The 19,839-nt window shown below is 40.9% G+C and overlaps 1 protein-coding gene across 2 annotated transcripts in view; it reads right to left on the minus strand.

Annotated features, from left to right (window-relative positions):
* Positions 1-2,452, minus strand: part of PTN (pleiotrophin) — a 110,477-nt gene extending 108,025 nt beyond the window's left edge. Inside the window, exon 1 of one of the 2 annotated variants that reach the window (XM_055421326.2) lies at positions 2,142-2,452. The gene's annotated coding sequence lies outside the window, so the exon portion shown is untranslated. The remainder of the gene's footprint in view (positions 1-2,141) is intronic. The other variant, XM_055421327.2, reaches the window with a different exon arrangement.
* Positions 2,453-19,839: the final 17,387 nt, after the last annotated feature.

Raw genomic sequence — 19,839 nt, forward strand, 5'->3', positions numbered from 1 at the left:
AAAGCAATTAAATTATTTAAGGACCTTATTTCTCTCAAGTTATTTCCAATGATCAAGGTTTTGTGAAAATCCAAACCAGGCCACAAGGTTTTCTAGAGTAAAAACATCAAAAATGTTCATTTAAAAATGTGGGTTCTGTGACATATTGCTATATGTGAAGACTAAGGTATATGTGGAAATTTTCAATAAATTAGTAAATTTATTATTCCCAATATCATGAAAAGAAGTCTAGAAATCCACAGAATTGTGTTATAAATATACTCTAAATATTTTTAAATATTACTATTCTCATTCTATATAAGACCCCATTGAAAAGTCAGATAATAAAAAGTCACATATTAACTGAGTTTCTTTTCTCTCACAGCTCTAGCTTTGAAAATACAATACACTTGTACCAAAAAGCAAACAGCAGAAACACAGCAGCTAACGCGTTAAGGATGGCTTCAGGTGGGTGTTCCTTATAAAGGCTTTTCACTAAATGAGAAAAAAATGTCCTAAAAGAGGCCTGAGAAGAGGAGGAGAAGAAAGATCAACTTCTACCGATTTAAAGTACAATTAGAGAATTCGAAGCACCAAAGTTTCTTAAAGCACAAAATAATAGGTTTTTTTTAATGAAATAATTGTTTAAAAGCCATCCTCTAATTTAAATGAGAAAGTACAAATATTGCTCCTCTGAAATAACTCATGTCCCAAAGGAAGGGAAAAAGAAAATGTCCACTCCTAATTGCCTTTGAATTTAACTGGACTATAAATTTTCTTAATGATTTGGTCTTTAGAATGCCTAATTTATTTAAAAATAAAACCATAAAGAAGATGGAAAATAGAAGCTTTATTTTCTATGCTGAGAGACACCTCTTTTGTCTCACTTCAATTACCTTCCAATATTTCAAATATCAGTTTATCCCCAGATGCTCAAGAGGCTAAAATGGGCTTTACTGTTTCATCAACTCCACATTTGCCTGAAATCATGAAATTGCTTCATTATGTTTTTAGTTTAAAAGCTTTCTTGATAGTTCCTGGATCTCCTCCCAGGTCCTTTCCGCCAGCACACACACACACACACAAACACACATCACCTTTCTCAAGCTGTTAAAGCAAAATGCCTAAATAACCCTCAAGATGAAAGATGCCAAATGCCAAAAGACCGGAATTTAATTTTTCTCAAATTGTTCATTCTCTCCAGTCATTGCCACCCCTCCCCCCATATGCCACTCCTAGTTTTTCAGTGTATCCCCCAAACTTATAAAGCAGCTGTTAACAGAGGTAGGGGTAAGTTAATAAGAGTATAAGTAAACTCAGTGTTGTGTTAAAGAAAAAAAAGGGTGCTTGCATGTGTGTGTGTGTGTGGTGTGTGTGTGCTGAACAGAAAGGAAGTTTTGTTTTATGTATTAAGTAGGGAAGGGAAGGAGTAGAATACAGCCCTCTCTTTTAAAATATTTTAACTTATTAGACGCATCAACTCGAAAACTAAGAATCTAGCCAATTAGCAATCAATATACCCTAGCTTTATGTGGGAGAAATAAAAAGTTCAAGTGTCTCTGTACAGGGCAATTATTAAAATTATTCAAATGAGAAGTGGGATGCAAGGTGTGTCTTTTAAACTTTGGGCAGAACCATTTCCAGAACCATTCCTGGGCTGGCAGTCAGGACAAGGAGTGCCCAGATGCTCTGCGAGGGATGCGCAATGTAGCTGGCACTGGGAGGAACAAGCTCCCACTTGGTACCTATAAATGCCAGCTGACACACATCAGCTGGCAAGCCCTGGGGCCATCCGGGAAGCTGAGGAAGGATGGAGAAATGAGCCTGCTTGCTCAGGCTGCCTTACTTTCTCTCTTCTCTACCCAGCCACAGACACACCTACTAGCTCAGGTTCTACAAAGGGCAAAGCCCCCGCACGTTCGCCATCCAGTCCACATGCACATCCATAACACTACAAAAGCTTACACTCTTCCCAGGGGTCCCTGACTGTCTGACCCGACTCTTCCAAAGTAAGCCCCTGGAGCACATCAGTGTTGAAAGCAGCCCCACGAGCAGAGACACCAGCAGCCTCTCTCGCACTCTTACCAGCGTCAAGCGCCGGCGCCCAGAAAGGTGTCGATCCGAGACACCTTAGGAGGAATCGCGCATTCGCTTCGACTTACTTGGAGTCGCAAACGAGCGGTGCGCGCTCAGGCTGCCTTTGTGGATCCGGGAGAGGTTTTCTGCCCTGAGTCCAGGTACCCAAGTCGCGGGTGCTGGCGGCTGCCGCTGCTCTCTGCCTCCCGCTCGCCCGGTGACTCCCTGCTCTCTTTCTTCTCCTCTCTCCACTTCGGCTTTTCCTCTGCTCGGCGGCTCCCTTGGCGGGATTTTTGGACTGGAAGGCGGGGAACACGATCCTGCCGCGGACTGGCGCACGCCCTGCCGGGGAGGGGACGGCAGGGAAATGGAGAATGGGAGGGATGCGGGGAGCGGGCGGGGAGGCCGCGGCTGGGGAGGGGAGCGCGCGCTGCCGCCAGCTGATTGGGAAGCTGCTGCTTAAACGCGAGGTTCTCCCGGGGGCCGGCTCGGCGCCCACCCCCGGCGCCAGCGCGCAGATTTGAACCCAGAGGCGGGGGGATGAAAGACTTGTTTCGTTTTTAGCAGGGACCGATGCAATATCCCTTTGCCAAACTTTGCGCAGGACCTCTTCTGCAGGTGGGTACGTACCCCAGTTACCAAGTGGCAGATCTGAAGTGGACACTTGAGGGTATCTTAGGTTACAGTCTGGGGCCCCGGCGATTTTTGTGGTTACTGTTGAGGGTGAAAAACCACAGTCTTCAGAACCAAGCTCTCGTTTGTCCCCACCCCACCCCCAACGCCCTTCCCCCTCTCTCCCAAACCTCCGCACAGCATCAATCACTCCAGCGGTCAGTCCCGTCCCACCTGCGCGTCACCAAATGTGCAAAGGACTTTTTGGCGCTTGTCACAAAGAGTGACAGATGTCTGATAGTTCCCAATTAGATGTCACTTTCCTTTAGGGGGCTCCTTCTTTTTATGGCTTCCTTGGTGCATTTAGTGACCTACTTAATGACATGTCTTTGACACTCAAGAATTTAGGGGCTTAATCCACGTGGCTCCAACTCCGAGGTTTGTACAACTCAGAGGCTGGACATCCGTCTTTCTGGAATTTCCATTCTCTTCGAATGAGGACAGAAGTTAAGGTAATGGACCTAAAGATTATTTGAGTAACACATATATGAGGATTTGTGATATAGATGAGAGGAAAGTGTTGTGTGAAATGATTAAGTATAAAGCAAATGTACCCAAGCACGGTCAAAAAGCAGCTTCTCCTCTGCTCACCCGTTCTTTTCTGCTCTTTCTCTTGCTTCTTTAACTTCCTTTCCACTTATTGTTTGATAGTGCCAACCCCAAGTGTAGTTGCAAAATATACTTCCCTTCCGTTTCCATAGTTCTGAAGTAACTTCCTTTTAATTCAATTTAAGAGATAGCTACTAAGTGCCTAATATAACTCTTAAAATTTACATGAATCGACCTAAACCCCAAAAAGCATTGTTTTGTGGGAAGTAGCTCTTAGGATCTTAGAGACTTTGATGGCTACATGGACAAATGTACCATGGAGGGGGTGGGTGGGGACAAAGAACCAGTTGCTCAGGGCAGTGCTTTGAATCAATCAATCCATTTTTTTCCAAAAACACAAGCATCAGAAATTCACCTACACACCTCCAGTCCATCCCTAGAGCTGAATTCTCCGTATACCCGACACACACCTTCTTCAAATGAAACAAATGAATAAGGAGCTGTCTTCCTTCCATATACAAACTTCAGGTTGCCTGTGTCCCTTTTGTGATCCCATTTATCCAATGAAGTAAAGCAATAGTTGCTTTAATCTGATTTTACCTGTATAAATTGTGGAGGAATGCATATTATCACTTATGATTATTTTTCCCAGACCCTTTACTGAAAGAGATTTCTCTGTATTCATTGTCACTTCATCGGGGTGAAATTTCCAGACCATTAAACAAGAACCCCATGAACAGTATCAAAAGGCAAAATGATAGGATACTGAATGAAGAATTCCCCAGGTCGGTAGGTGCCCAGTATGCTGCTGGAGATCAGCGGAGAAATATCTCCAGAAAGAATGAAGGGATGGAGCCAAAGCAAAACCAATACCCAGTTGTGGATGTGACCAGTGATAGAAGCAAGGTACGATGCTGTAAAGAGCTGGGAAAGACTGGGGGCGGGAGGAGACGGGGACGACAGAGAATGAGATGGCTGGATGGCATCACCGACTCAATGGACATGAGTTTGAGTGAACTCTGGGAGTTGGACAGGGAGGCCTGGCGTGCTGTGATTCATGGGGTTGCAAAGAGTCGGACACGACTGAGCGACTGAACTGAACTGAACTGGACTGAAACAAGGAGTTATCCATTTTTTGGTGGTGGTGGTTTAGTCGCTGAGTCATGTCTGACTTTTGTGACCCCATGGACTGTAGCCCACCAGACTCCTCTGTCCATGAGATTTCCCAGGTAAGAATACTGGAGTGGGTTGCCATTTCCCTCACCAGGGGATCTTCCCAACCCAGGGAGTGAACCCATGTCTCCTGCAATGGTAGGTGGATTCTTTACTGCTGAGTCACCAGGGCTGCCTTCTTAAACACTATCTTAACATCTCCAAATGTAACATGTTGCTACCAGCTATTATGATGCTTCTCTATAGGGATCCATAAAGTAAGCATGAGATCCCCATGATTTCCATTCCATTGTATGTGTTATATCAAAAAATAGCCCTTTATACAAATAGGAACATATGAAAATTATTTTCATCAGTGGTTCTCAACCAGGAGCTATTTTGCCATTAAGTGAACATTTGGCAATGACTGGAGACATTGTTGTTGTCACAGCCTAGGGGAGGGAGTTGTTACTGTGCCCAGTGAGCAGAGGCCAGGGATGCTGCAAACATGGAACAACGCACAGGACAGTATCCCCACAACAAAGAATTATTTGGCCTGAAATATTAATAGAGCTGAGATTAAGAAACCCCAACAAACATTAATAATGTTTGTCTTTATTTTTATTTTTTTCATTTAAAATTTTGTATTTATTTTTACTTTTTTATTGTGGTAAAATATACAGTGATTTTTAAGTGTACAGTTCAGTGACATTATACACACACATTGTCCTGTGACCAGCACCGCCAGGCTTCCTAGGCTCTTCATGAGAAATTATAATGGCTGATGGAACCATAATAACCATTTTTAGCCATTGTATTTTTAAAATATAAAGGAAGATGAGAAAGACTTTTCTTTTTTTTTTTAAGAAATAGAAATCTGTAAGGTTTAGATTAGTCAACCCAGCAGGTATGCCAAAGTTGAAGAAGACACTTTTTAACACACTCTGAAATGTGCTGTTTCAAACTGAAACTTCTTCCTGTGACAGACATGGGTCTGTCTGTTGATTTAAGCGTTCAAGTCATTTCATTTATTTAGCTGACTTTCTTTGAGCACTTAAGTTTTTGAGTGAATAGAGCCATGAACAAAAATAAATGAAAATCCCCACTCTCATATAGCTTACACTTCTATTGATATAAACTAGCAATGAAATTGGGCTTCCCTGGTGGCTCAGAGGTTAACGCGTCTGCCTTCAATGCGGGAGACCCGGGTTCGATCCCTCGGTCGGGAAGATCCCCTGGAGAAGGATACGGTAACCCACTCCAGCATTCTTGCCTGGAGAATCCCATGGACGGAGAAGCCTGGTAGGCTACAGTCCACCGGGTCGCATAGAGTCGGACACGACTGAGCGACAGAACGGAGCAATGAAATTAATTAACAAATTAGTAAAATCTTTTAAAGAGATAAGCCTATGAAGGAAGATGAAAGCATCAGCTTGGAGGAAGAAAGATTTCCTGAGTGAAGACTTAAAAGAGGTGAGGGAACTGGCTAAGAAAATATTTGGGAGAAGGACCTCCAGGCAAAGTTCAGCAAATGCAAAGGCCTCAGTCCTGACTACAGGTTGTGGTAGAGGACCACTGGGGAGGTCACTGGGGCAGGAACGTAATGGGTGGAGGTGGGGATGGAGGTGAGGAAGTAGTGGGCAAGATTGTGCAAGGTCTGTGTCCTCCATCAGGAATCCCACTTTTATTCTGACTGAGGTGAAAGGCAATTAAGTCTCTGGCTTAGCAGGCTCTCTCTGCTGTGTTGAAAAGACCACGCAAAGACAAGGGTAGAAGCAGAGATTCCAGTTAGGAGGCTACAGCAGTTTCTCACTGACCAGACTTCTGCGTGTCCCTGTTTCTTGTGAAGAATAACTAACTCCAAACTTACTCTTTCATACTTTCTCTGCCCCCGAAAGTGCCTGTCAGCAGTCACCTTGACTTGCTCATGCCATCTCCCCAGCCTCTCCAGGGTAATTAGTGAACCCTCTGCATGGGTGTTACCAGGCTAAAATATAACTACATGCAAGATGATTTGAAATCATAGAAATTATAACATATCCTAAGGGTGTTTTGAAAATGAGGCAGCTGATTCTGCAGTGACAAATACAAGGAGAAGTGTGATCAGCATGAAGTTAAAAAATGTGAAGCAACCTGCTGAAAAATTGGCCAGCATGTCTCCTGGATTGCCTACTTGGCAGGACGTTTAGATTCTTGATTACCACCCTGAGTTCTTCAATATGCCTAGAATGCAAAAGGACAATTCATCACACCCACAGTGTGATGGAAGTTTCATTAATACATTTCCTTTCCTCTCTCTGGAAGAATTCAAAGGTAATTTTTTTAAAACCTTTTATTTTTTTATCTTTGTGACTAAATTACAAAACTTACTTCAATTTAAGGTGATTTTAAAAAATGACTGCAGTTTTACTGGATAAGAAAACAGAAAACTCAGCTAAGAAGAACTTAAGCAGTTTGAGAATTTATCTCATGAACAACAGAGTTTGGTCAAGTCAGTATTTTAAAGTCTTCAAGGACCCAGGTCTTTCCATCTTTTGACTCTGCATCTTTAATTTGTGAACCAAGTCTCTTCAGCATGGGTTCAGGGAGCTTCAGACATATGTGGCTTAAAGTAAAGAAGGTCCCAAACCCTTTTCTCCATATCCTCACCAACATTTGTTATTTGTAGACTTTTTCATGATAGCCATTTTGACAAGTGTGAGGTGACATCTCATTGTGGTTTTGATTTGCATTTATCCGATGATTAGCAATATTGAACATTTATATTTATACAGAGCCATCTGTATATCTTCTTTCTTCTTTAGAACAAATGTCTATCAAATAGGCTTTATTTTTAGAAAAAAGGGACAGGGAAGACATATTGCTTGGTATCAAGTCCTGCTATAAAATAAAAATAATCAAAATTATTGTTTAATAAATAGAGACTCATGGGTAATAAAGAACAAAATCATCAATTCACAAATGGACTCCAACATATTTCAGTGGAGACAAGATGGTCTTTCTAGCAAATGATCCTGAAAGAACTGAATAACCACATGGAAAGGAGCAAACTTTGACAACCTAGAGAAAAGTTGACTCCAAACGACCCATAGACCTAAATGTAAAAGCAAATAATATAGAATTTCTAGATAGAGAGTTGGAGAAAATCTTTGTTACTCTGAAGTAGGTAAAGATTTCATAGGTTAGACATGAAAGCACAATTTATTATTAAAACATTGATAAATTGTACTTTATCTAAAGTTGAAATCTTGCTCTTTGAAAGCCATCCTAAAAATAATGAGGCAATCCTGAAAATGAAAATAAATACAGTTGTCCCTCAGTATTTGCCAGGGAGGTTGGTTTTAGGACCCCCATGATACTAAAACCTAATCATGCTCAAGTCCCTTATATAAAACAGCATAGTGCAGTTGACCTTCTGTATCCATGGGTTTCACAAACTCAGATACAGGAGGGGCCAGCTGTTTTCTCAAAATATGTGTCTGACAGAGATTGTGATCCAGGATATTAAAGATTCCACATAACTCAATATTCAGATGTCAGCCATCCTAATAAAAAATTGCCAAAAGCTCTCACCAGACACATCACAAAAGAAAATATGTAAATGCTAATAAGCTTAGTATTTGCTCCTCAAGGAAATGCAAACTCAAACCTCAGTGAGATACCACTACCTACCCACCCAAAGAGCTAAAATTAAAAAGAATGACAATCCTATGCATCTACCATATGATCTGGACCTTTCACTGTTAGGTATTTACTCAAATTAGATAAAAATCTGTACCCCACACAAAAGTTTTTACATAAATGCACTCTTATTCTCGACAGATCCAAATTGGAAATTCGTCAGTTGTTGAATGTGTTAATAAAATGTAGTAGGTCCATTCAATGAGGTGTTATTCAGCAATAAAAGAATAAACTGCTGATAAATACAACAATGCGGAGTAACTTCAAAATCATTCAGTTCAGTTCAGTTCAATCACTCAGTCGTGTCTGACTCTTTGTGACCCCATGAATCACAGCATGCCAGGCCTCCCTGTCCATCACCAACTCCCAAAGTTCACTCAAACTCATGTCCATCAAGTCGGTGATGCCATCCAGCCATCTCATTCTCTGTTGTCCCCTTCTCCTCCTGCCCCCAATCCCTCCCAGCATCAGAGTCTTTTCCAGTGAGTCAACTCTTCGCATGAGGTGGCCAAAGTATTGGAGTTTCAGCTTTAGCATCAGTCCTTCCAATGAACACCCAGGACTGATCTCCTCTAGAATGGACTGGTTGGATCCAAAGGACTCTCAAGAGTCTTCTCCAACACCACAGTTCAAAAGCATCAATTCTTCGGCAATTAACTTTCTTCACAGTCCAACTCTCACATCCATACATGACCACGGGAAAAACCATAGCCTTGACTAGACGGACCTTGGTTGGCAAAGTAATGTCTCTGCTTTTTAATATGCAATCTAGGTTGGTCATAACTTTCTTTCCAAGGAGTAAGCGTCTTTTAATTTTATGGCTGCAATCACCATCTGCAGTGATTTTGGAGCCCAAAAAAATAAAGTCGGACACTGTTTCCACTGTTTCCCCATCTATTTGCCATGAAGTGACAGGACCGGATGCCATGATCTTTGTTTTCTGAATGTTGAGCTTTAAGCCAACTTTTTCACTCTCCTCTTTCACTTTCATCAAGACAGTGCAAAGCAAGTCAGACACTTGTGAGCACGTAGGTATGATTATATTATATAAAATTCTAGAAAAATCAAATTAATCTGCATTGACAAAAAGCAGATCAGTGTATTGCCTGTGACTGCAATACAGGGTGGGAGAGGTTGATAGAAGAACCACCAAATAATCTATTGATGTGGTTACATGAAAATACACATTTATTAAAAATCTTCAAACTATACACTTAGCATGGGTACACTTTATTGTATATAATTAAAATTCTTAAATGGACCTCAAGAAAATTTTTTACAAAATCAAATAATAAGGTTGTTAGGTGTAGTGGTTAATAACATTGACTCTAATCAGAGTAACTGGTTCCAAGCCTTGGACTTTCACTTCCTGACTGTGTGACCTTTAGTAACTTACTTACACCCTCTGTGCCTTGGTTTGGGCTTTCCAGGTGGCTCGGTGGTAAAGAATCCACCTGCCAATTCAGAAGACTGGTTCGATCCCTGGGTCAGGAAGATCCCCTAGAGAAGGAAATGGCAACCCACTCCAGTATTCTTGCCTGGGAAATCCCATGGACAGAAAAGCCTGGCGGGCTACAGTCCATGGAGTCACAAAGAATCAGACATGACTTAGCCACTGAGCATGCGCACACGCCTTGGTTTACCATTTGAAAAAGTAAGGATAATAACAGTGCCTGCCACGCAAGTTTGCAAAGAAAATTAAGCTTTTAATATGTCTAGAACACTGCTTGGTTATTAACAAACACTATATCACCATTCGCTAAATTGATAAAGAATCTTCAAAATCACTGTGTTAAAATCTGGGCCAGACACTGCATTAAATTGGCTCTAGATCCATGTGTAAAAGAAATATGTCATGAAGTAACAAGTCCTTTAAATATATGCATCCCTTAAATAAAAGCTGTATCCTAAGACTGTCAAAAGTAGACCACTTAATTTTAAGAAATCATTTTTTTCTTTGCTCATTTCCCAGATTAGATTGCTCACCCCTATTATTAATAGGTATTTGGTTGAGAGTCAACCAAGAAAGATGGCTGCAGTATATAGGTGCCTGAGTAGTCAAACTTCAGATTCTGCTTCAAGACCAGGGCAGTACTTACGCTGGGGGCACACAAAGATGGAGCCACAGTGAAAGACACGTGCCCTGTCCTCAAAGAAGTTACACACACGGCCTGGCTGGCAAATGTGCATGGGTTTATAATGAAGGGTTTTTCCTTAGTTCAGAGGAAAAGTCACCCACAGCCAAAGTCAGGAGAGATGAGAGAACACTTAATAGAAAGAGAAAGATTTATATTGGATTTTGAAGAATGTTTTTGTTTGTTTGTTTTTTAATGTGAGGGGTAGAGTCAGACACAGCGATTATTCCAGCTAAGAAAGCCCACAAAGTCCAGTAAGAATGCTGGCTATGATTTGTGGGCCGTTTTGGCCGAAGCAGAGACCAGGTCTGGGACCAAACCTCAGCTGACTTGAGAGTCACTTTGAGGCACCTCTTGAGTCTGCCTTTATTGTATCGATAGACGCTGCAGAGACGTGGAGGTTTCTGAAAAAGATTGACACAGTACATATAGAATTTAGAAAGCTTAATTTGACAGATGTATAAAGCATGGAGAAAGACTGAAAGAAAGAAAATCTTTTAAGAAGTTGTCATCTTGTCAATCTTTGATTCAATAATCCAAAATTTTCCAGTGCAGGTAAGATGTTTTTGAATGACATCATCTAAAATTTGGTCCTTAATAATGTGCTTCATTTCTCATTGTCTCCAGTATCCGTTTTTATTGTAGCGAGGCAGCTGTCCCAGTGGCCTTTGTGCGTAACATGCTTCTTTACGCCTCCTGAGTTCCTGCTATTTTTCTAGACCGGTAAGGTCTTCCCTGCTCTAATGCATTTCCCAAACCCTGTTCTTCAGTCAAGTTTGTCCTGCACCACAAAGACTTTCCAGGATGATACAGTGGCAATGAACTGGCCCATCACCTCCAGCACCTCTCTCAGAACTCTTTGTTTCAAAAACAAAACAGTCAATTGTCATTTGTAAGGAATGCAGACGCAAGAATATCAGGTTAAAAGTGAGCCTCGTCAGATCCCCTTGACCTGCTGCTGGTTCGTTTTCTGACTTTGGATAAATCACCCATGACGTTTGACCTTTATCTTCTTCTCTCTAAAATATAGTAGAACAAGTGATCTAAACTCCTGATATCCTGAGTATGAGATTGGACATTTTAATATAATTTTAGGGATTTGGAAATCCATAGTTAGTATGTGTTCATCTGAACAAAATCCATCTTTCTTTTCCTTTTCCCTCTTAAAATTGTCACCTTCAAGTACTACATACAGCAACACCACTTTGTTTAAGTAATGTAAGTTTTACAAAGTCTTTCACATATGTTTTCTCACTGATATATACCAGGAACACATAAGGATAGATGTCATTATTACTCTGTCAGAGCTGAGGACGCAGAAGTGTAATCCTTTGATGAGGATGGCGACAAATTTTCAGAGGCATTTCTGTCTCATCTGAGGTTCTCTCCTCCCGCCCCGCCTCCGTCCCTGCCTCTTCTCACTCTCTCTCACTGATTCCCTCGGCCACTGAACTGGTTCCAGAAAACATACATATTTTGTATTTGAGATGAACTAATTGCTCCTTCACGGCAATTCTGCAGTATATGGAAAAAGAGCAAGATTATGTCCATGGACTCAGCATAGACTGTCCTTCAGACATTAGTATTTCTTTCTTTTTATCAGAAGATTTTTTTAGGAGAGTCAGGCAAAGGGATGTGAGCCTGAGCCATCCTGTTCTGAAATGTCGGGCTCTATGGTTTAAAATGAGTTGCTATTTAGCAAGGTACAGTCCTAGTCTTATTTTGGAAATGACTTCCAGCTTCCATTGGGCATGAATACTGAAGCCATGATTATTATTATTTGAGACCAACGTTTAGCCTGAGGAACTCAGTGGAACATTTTCCAAGACTCAAGGAGAACGTGACCCTAGGACAAATCAGTACAGATGCTCTGCAGAGCACCTACCACACCTACACACACACCTACACACACCTACACACACATACACACACATACACACACCTACACACACATACACACACATACACACACCTACACACACATACAGAATCACACGCATGTGCCGGGAAGGAATCAAAGGAAACCTGTCCACAAATGACATATTACATACAGTCTCTTGGCAAAGGGTACACACACACACACAGACACATCTAGGCCACATTTTTGTGGCCACAAATTACCAAAATTGCTTCTTGAGATGAAAATTTAGAATAGTCATTAGTTTATTAGAGAGAAGGAGAAGGAGAAGGGAAGGGAGAGGCAGAAGCAGAAGAAGCCTGGAGAATCTGAAAACCTTGTTTGTCCAGGGCTAACTGGCAGTACTGTTCATAGTCACGTATGGATGTGAGAGTTGGACTGTGAAGAAAGCTGAGCACCGAAGAATTGATGCTTTTGAACTGTGGTGTTGGAGAAGACTCTGAGAGTCCCTTGGACTGCAAGGAGATCCAACCAGTCCATCCTAAAGGAGATCAGTCCTGAATATTCACTGGAAAGGCTGATGCTAAAGCTGAAACTCCAATAATTTGGTCACTTGATGTGAAGAGCTGACTCATTTGAAAAGACTCTGATGCTGGGAAAGACTGAAGGCAGGATGAGAAGGGTACGACAGAGGATGAGATGGTTGGATGGCATCACTGACTCAATGGACATGAGTTTGAGTGAACTCCGGGAGTTGGTGATGGACAGGGAGGCCTGGCGTGCTGCAGTCCATGGGATTGCAAAGAGTCAGACACGACTGACCGACTGAACTGAACTGAACTGGCAGTATCATATCTATAAAGCAATTTTTCTTTCAAAGATATCTCTGAACTGTCCATTTCCTGCTATATGTGCATAATGAAGTAGATGCAGATGTTGGATAACGGAGCTGGAATTGGAAATGTTCTTCTTCCTCCTGGGGTACCAGAGCTCAGAGTTTGCAGCAATTTCTGTTTCCGCCCTCTCCCCCCACCCCCACACGGGTTTGGGTTGTGCATGAAAAGGGAGATTCTGTGACTAATATCAATGAGACAAAGAAATGAAAGCTCTCTAATCCCTGGGCCAGGCGCCAGTCGTCCCACTGTACGGGGCCATTGGCCAGAAATCCCACTGTAGGCTGGGCCCTAAGCCAACCAGGATTGGATACAATGAGTTTCACAGCCACCTTTTCAAAGCTGACAGTGAATGTTGGGGCACCAACAGCCTTTGATAAGAGCTCCAACTTTCTCTCTAACATTTCTACCCAATAATAATAAAGCTTTTTTTTTTTTTTAATTTATAAAGCGGTACTTTCTTGAAGATTGCTTAGTGCTTTTAGAGACAAACTCGATCATCTCAATGCTTTAGTGAGAAGAGGTGGGGCTGGTGGCCAAGACTGGGAAATCAATATTCTCTTCCTGTTGAGAGAGAAGGAAAGAGAGAGAGAAACAGGCACATTACTTTATGCAACAGTTCATGCTGTTACTGAGATTTCTAGACAAAATCTCACATGAATATTCTTCCTTAAATTAAGTGGGTGTCCTGAGCTAATGCATACTTGCTGTGTGATTCCTAATGAGTTGTTTACTTAGAATGTCTTCTCTCTTCTTAAGACTGGGGGCTTTTGAAAGGCCAAACACATACGCAAACCAGTTAGTACTGGCACCCCTCATGGAAATTTCTGGCGGTTTCAGATTTAAATATTGATTTCTTTCTTTCACTTTCTCTGTCTCTTCTCAACGGCAGCAGCTGTCAGGAAGTGAGGAACTTCATGCCAAGAAATCACCCAAGAGACTGTGAACACCATTAAAATATATTTTACCTTTTACTTAATTGTTCTCAAAAGCTCTTGAGTAGCTAGCTGAATACTCTGTAACCAAGAAGGGCTGCTCCACACCGGGAAGCATTGGATCTGACTTCCATTAGAGATTCTGAATAATTTAGTGGGAATTGAGTCCCCTAATCAGTTGCCTTTGGAGTGGATGCCTCTAGGCACAAGTCTGTGTGCCTTGAGGTCTTCTTCTCTTGAATACAGAGCCTGCACAATTTGAAACTTTTTCATTTTTATTTAGAATGGTGGGGGACAAACTTACTTTCTGATAATTAAATCGGGTATAAAATATATGTAGCATGCAAAGTAAGCCCTAGTATACTGAAAATTAACAGAATTGTGAGGACTTCACTTAATCACAACCTGTTGTCATTTCAGTCTCTTGTCATAATGTATTCCGCCATACAATTCTCAGATTTCTCATTCTTTCCAACTGCAAATTGATGGTAATTGCTGTAAGAAGTTAAATTCCTAGCACTCATTATCCTGCTGACTAACTGGTACATATTTAGTGGATTGACATTTTTGATTGACACTAATGGAGATTTCAGTGGAAATCTAGACAAGAAAATAAAAGTTTGGGTTGAAGGAAGCCAGTATGCAGATACATATATATTGCTTTCTATCTCTGTGTACCTGTGAAAAAGTCATTAAAACTAACAATACGACTGACCACTTATTCCAGATTTGTCATTTTTTTCATTATACAGCATGCTTAAAAAGGGATTATACAGGATGAACATGGGTCAGATTTATGGATAACATTGCCCATATTCTTAAAGAAGTTAGATTTTATTGCTATGAAAGTGAAAGTGCAAGTTGCTCAGTCGGGTCCAACTCTTTACAACCCCATGGACTATACAGTCCATGGAATTCTCCAGGCAGAATACTGGAGTGGGTAGCCTTTCCCTTCTCCAGAGGATCTTCCCAACCCAGGGATCGAATCCAAGTCTCCTGCATTGCAGGCAGATTTTTTTACCAGCTGAGCCACAAGAGAAGCCCATTGTATTGTTACAGGCATTCCTTGGTCCGTTTTAAGCTACAGAGTGCCATCTATTAGATTTTCACTTGAAAGGTCTTACTGCATTGAGTTGGTAGAAGAGAACAAGTGAAGATGAAGCATGGGTACCAGCTGAGATGACCTAGCTGGGTAACCACATGCTTGAATAAGTAAATCAGCAACATGAGTTTGAGTAAGCTCCGGGAGTTGGTGATGGATGGGGAAGCCTGGCGTGCTGCAGTCCATGGGGTCACAGTCAGACATAACTGAGTGACTGGACTAACTGAACTGATGGGGCAAAAGGAGATTCGAGAAAAAAAAAAAAATCACTGTCAAGGAGCAGTGGATGGGGACATCCCTGGTGATCCAGTGGCTAAGACTCCATACTCCAATGCAGGGGACCCAGGTTTGAACCTGCTTAGAAAACTGGATCCCACTTGCTGCAACTAAGAATTCACATGCCACGATTAAAGATCCTGCAGGCCACAACGAATATAAAAGATAATTCAAGCCACTAAAAGAAAAAAAAAAACAGCAGCAGTGGATCAGCTGTGTATGGTGAAAGGAACAATGATCAAAAATAACTCCTAGGATTCCACCTCTGTGGATGATGCCAGTCTTTGAGGCGTGAGACAGGATTGGACAACTAGAGATGAGCTCACCTTTGGAAATGTTGAGTTCTGTGATTTATGTAAGATTCAGTAGAGAGCATTATTTAAGCAAAATTCAGAAGTATATACCATGGAACAAACTGACAATTTAAAATTCCTCTTTCATGTGTTTTCAAAGAATGGTTCAAAAGTATGGGCCACTTGCTTTAATTAGTTCATTTATAATGCCTCCCTAAATCAATTTGTGTAAGAAGCTCTCAACCCTATTATAAAAATCTTTTCAAGCTAGAGTTTGCCCTTTTAAAAGGGGTGTTTAATTTATCTTGCTGATGCTTCCATGTCCAGAACAGAAAAGGAGAAACTTAGCTAGTGACTAATTCTTTGATTTCTCTCCAACTTCAATGTAACCATATTTTGGTAGCTCCCGGCATCAAAGTGGCTAGAGAAAAGGGAACTCATGCTTTTTAAAGAAAAATCTGGTTATCCGCTACTTAAGTGACAAACTCAGTAGCTTAACTCAGTTTTGTTTCCCACCCCATCCCAAACCCCATCCCTTCTCTTACCATTTAAACATTCTAATGAATTCTAACTTGCAAGCAGATTTTTGCTGTTATCCAAGGCTTACAATCTCAGTGTCTTAAACTCTGCTTGCTTTTTGTCTTCTTGAGTGCAAGTTTGCGAGTCTTCTTTCTTTTTTAATAAAATAATTTTACCTTTATTTAATTTTTGGCTGTGCTAGGCTCCACTGCTGCACAGGCTTTTCTCCAGCTGTGGAGAGCAGGGTCTGCTTTCCGGTTGACTTGCACAGCCTCTCACTGCAGTCGCTTCTCTTGCTGTGAAGCGTAAGCTCTAGAGCACAGTCTCAATACCTGGGGCTCACAGGTTTAGTCGCTCCGCAGCACGTGGGATCATCCCAGTCCCGGGATTGAACCTATGTCTCCTGCATTGGCAGGCAGATTCCTTACCACTGAGTCACCAAAGGAAGCTCAAGTCTTCTTTGTTTTGTCATTTTGTTTCATTTTGGCTTCGGTGTGCATGCATGAGAGCGTCAGTGCAACCTTGAGGTCTGTGCTATTCCCTTGCCCCAGCTAGATGAAATTTCTCCGACAATGATTTGACACATGCTGAGCTGAGTACCTGTCTCCAGTTAATTTGACATTCCCATGCTCTTCCCTTCCCCCATCTTCCCTTGCAGTTCACTAATTTTGGTCTCATCCTAGTTAGGTGTGTGTGAGAGAGAGATGGTGAGAGGAGTACAACTATCTGGTTCCTGCAGTAATAGCTAAAGAAGTAGAATAACTATTGAAGAAAAGCTTACACACCAATAGGAATTTTGTCAAAAAGGAAAAACGAGTATATTTGAGAAGTAAATAAAGATTACCTTAAAGCTGGAAAAGTGCAAGTGAATATAAAAAAATGACTATAAAATTGAACATTTATTTTGCAAATTAATTCAGGAGTATATAGTAAAAAAAGCTATAATCCCTTTCATCTTCCAGGCATTGGGGTAAGCAATTTACAAATATCACATGTAATTCTCACAAAAACTCTATGAGGTAAATGACTCATTATCATATTTTTTTGGATGAGATCACACAACTAGATGGGGTCAAGCTGAGGTCTGAGCCAGTCCTGACCCAGAGTAGACTCTGGTCTTTTTCAATCATCATCTTCCCAAATTTTTCATTACATTTTTGCCACGTCCTGAAACATTTTGATCTGTGGGAAATGAATTATAATGATTGCTCACATTTTGAAGCTGTAAACTGCTAGAGAAAAATCATGATGGCATTCAGATGTGTAGATAGATTACTATCTAAAGTGTGGCCTTAATATCACTGATGAACATAGATGCAAAAATCCTTAACAAAATTCTAGCAATCAGAATCCAACAACACATTAAGAAGATCATACATCATGACCAAGTGGGCTTTATCCCAGGAATGCAAGGATTCTTCAATATCCGCAAATCAATCAATGTCATACACCACATTAACAAACTGAAAAATAAAAATCATATGATTATCTCAATAGATGCAGAGAAAGCCTTTGACAAAATTCAACATCCATTTTTGATAAAAACCCTCCAGAAAGTGGGAATAGAAGGGACATACTTCAACATAATAAAAGCTATATATGACAAACCCACAGCAAACATTATCCTCAATGGTGAAAAACTGAAAGCATTTCCCCTAAAGTCAGGAACGAGACAAGGGTGCCCACTCTCACCACTACTCTTCAACATAGTTCTGGAAGTTTTGGCTACAGCAATCAGAGCAGAAAAAGACATAAAAGGAATACAAATTGGAAAAGAAGAAGTAAAACTTTCACTGTTCACTGATGACATGATCCTCTACACAGAAAACCCTAAAGACTCTACCAGAAAACTACTAGAGCTAATCAATGAATACAGTAAAGTTGCAGGATATAAAATCAACACACAGAAATCCCTTGCATTCCTATACACTAATAATGAGAAAATAGAAAGAGAAATTATGGAAACTATTCCATTCACTGTTGCAGCGAAAAGAATTAAATACTTAGGAATATATCTACCTAAGGAAACAAAAGACTTGTACATAGAAAACTATACAACACTAGTGAAAGTAATCAAAGAGGACACTCATAGATGGAGAAATATACCGTGTTCGTGGATTGGAAGAATGCTGCTAAGTCACTTCAGTCATGTCTGACTCTGTGTGACCCCATAGACGGAAGCCCACCAGGCTCCCCCATCCCTGGGATTCTCCAGGCAAGAACTTGGAAGAATAAATATTGTAAAAATGAGTATACTACCCAAAGTAATTTATACATTCAATGCAATCCCTATCAAGCTACCAACAATATTTTTCACAGAACTAGAACAAATAATCTCACAATTTGTATGGAAATACAAAAAACCTCGAATAGCCAAAGCAATCTTGAGGAAGAAGAATGGAACTGGGGGAATTAACCTGCCGGACTTCAGGCTCTACTACAAAGCCACAGTCATCAAGACAGTATGGTACTGGCATAAAGACAGAAATATAGATCAATGGAACAAAATAGAAAGCCCAGAGATAAATCCATGCACCTATGGACACCTTATCTTTGACAAAGGAGGCAAGAATGTAAAATGGAGAAAAGACAGTCCCTTTAACAAGTGGTGCTGGGAAAACTGGTCAGCCACTTGTAAAAGAATGAAACTAGAACACTTCCTAACACCATACACAAAAATAAACTCAAAATGGATTAGAGAGCTAAATGTAAGACCAGATTCTATAAAACTCCTAGAGGAGAACTTAGGCAAAACACTCTCTGACATAAATCACAGCAGGATCCTCCAAGACCCACCTCCCAGAATATTGGAAATAAAAGCAAAAATAAACAAATGGGACCTAATTAAAATCAAAAGCTTCTGCACAGCAAAGGAAACTATAAGCAAGGTGAAAAGACAGCCTTCAGAATGGGAGAAAATAATAGCAAATGAAGCAACTGATAAAGGATTAATCTCCAAAATATACAAGCAGCTCCTGCAGCTCAATTCCAGAAAAATAAATGACTCAATCAAAAAATGGGCCAAAGAACTAAACAGACATTTCTCCAAAGAAGACATAAAGATGGCTAACAAACACATGAAAAAATGCTCAACATCCCTCATAGTCAGAGAAATGCAAATCAAAACCACAATAAGATACCATTTCACACCAGTCAGAATGGCTGCTATCCAAAAGTCTATGTGCAATAAATGCTGGAGAGGGTGTGGAGAGAGGGGAACCCTCTTACACTGTTGGTGGGAATGCAAACTAGTACAGCCACTATGGAGAACAGTGTGGAGATTCCTCCAAAAACTGGAAACAGAACTACCATATGATCCAGCAATCGCACTCCTAGGCATACACACCGAGGAAACCAGAATTGAAAGAGACACATGTACTCCAATGTTCATTGCAACACTGTTTATAATAGCCAGGACATGGAAGCAACCTAGATGTCCATCTGCAGACGAATGGATAAGAAAGCTTTGGTACATATACACAATGGAGTATTACTCAGCCATTAAAAAGAATGCATTTGAATAAGTTTTAATGAGGTGGATGAAACTGGAGCCTATTATACAGAGTGAAGTAAGCCAGAAAGAAAAACGCCAATACAGTATACTACCACATATATATGGAATTTAGAAAGATGGAAATATAACCCTGTATACGAGACAGCAAAAGAGACACAGATGTATAGATCAGTCTTTGGGACTCTGTGGGAGAGGGTGAGGGTGG

The sequence above is a fragment of the Moschus berezovskii genome, chromosome 3 (genome assembly GCF_049115385.1).
Source record: "Moschus berezovskii isolate FMDL1 chromosome 3, NW_MosBer_1.0, whole genome shotgun sequence".
NCBI lineage: Eukaryota > Metazoa > Chordata > Mammalia > Artiodactyla > Moschidae > Moschus > Moschus berezovskii.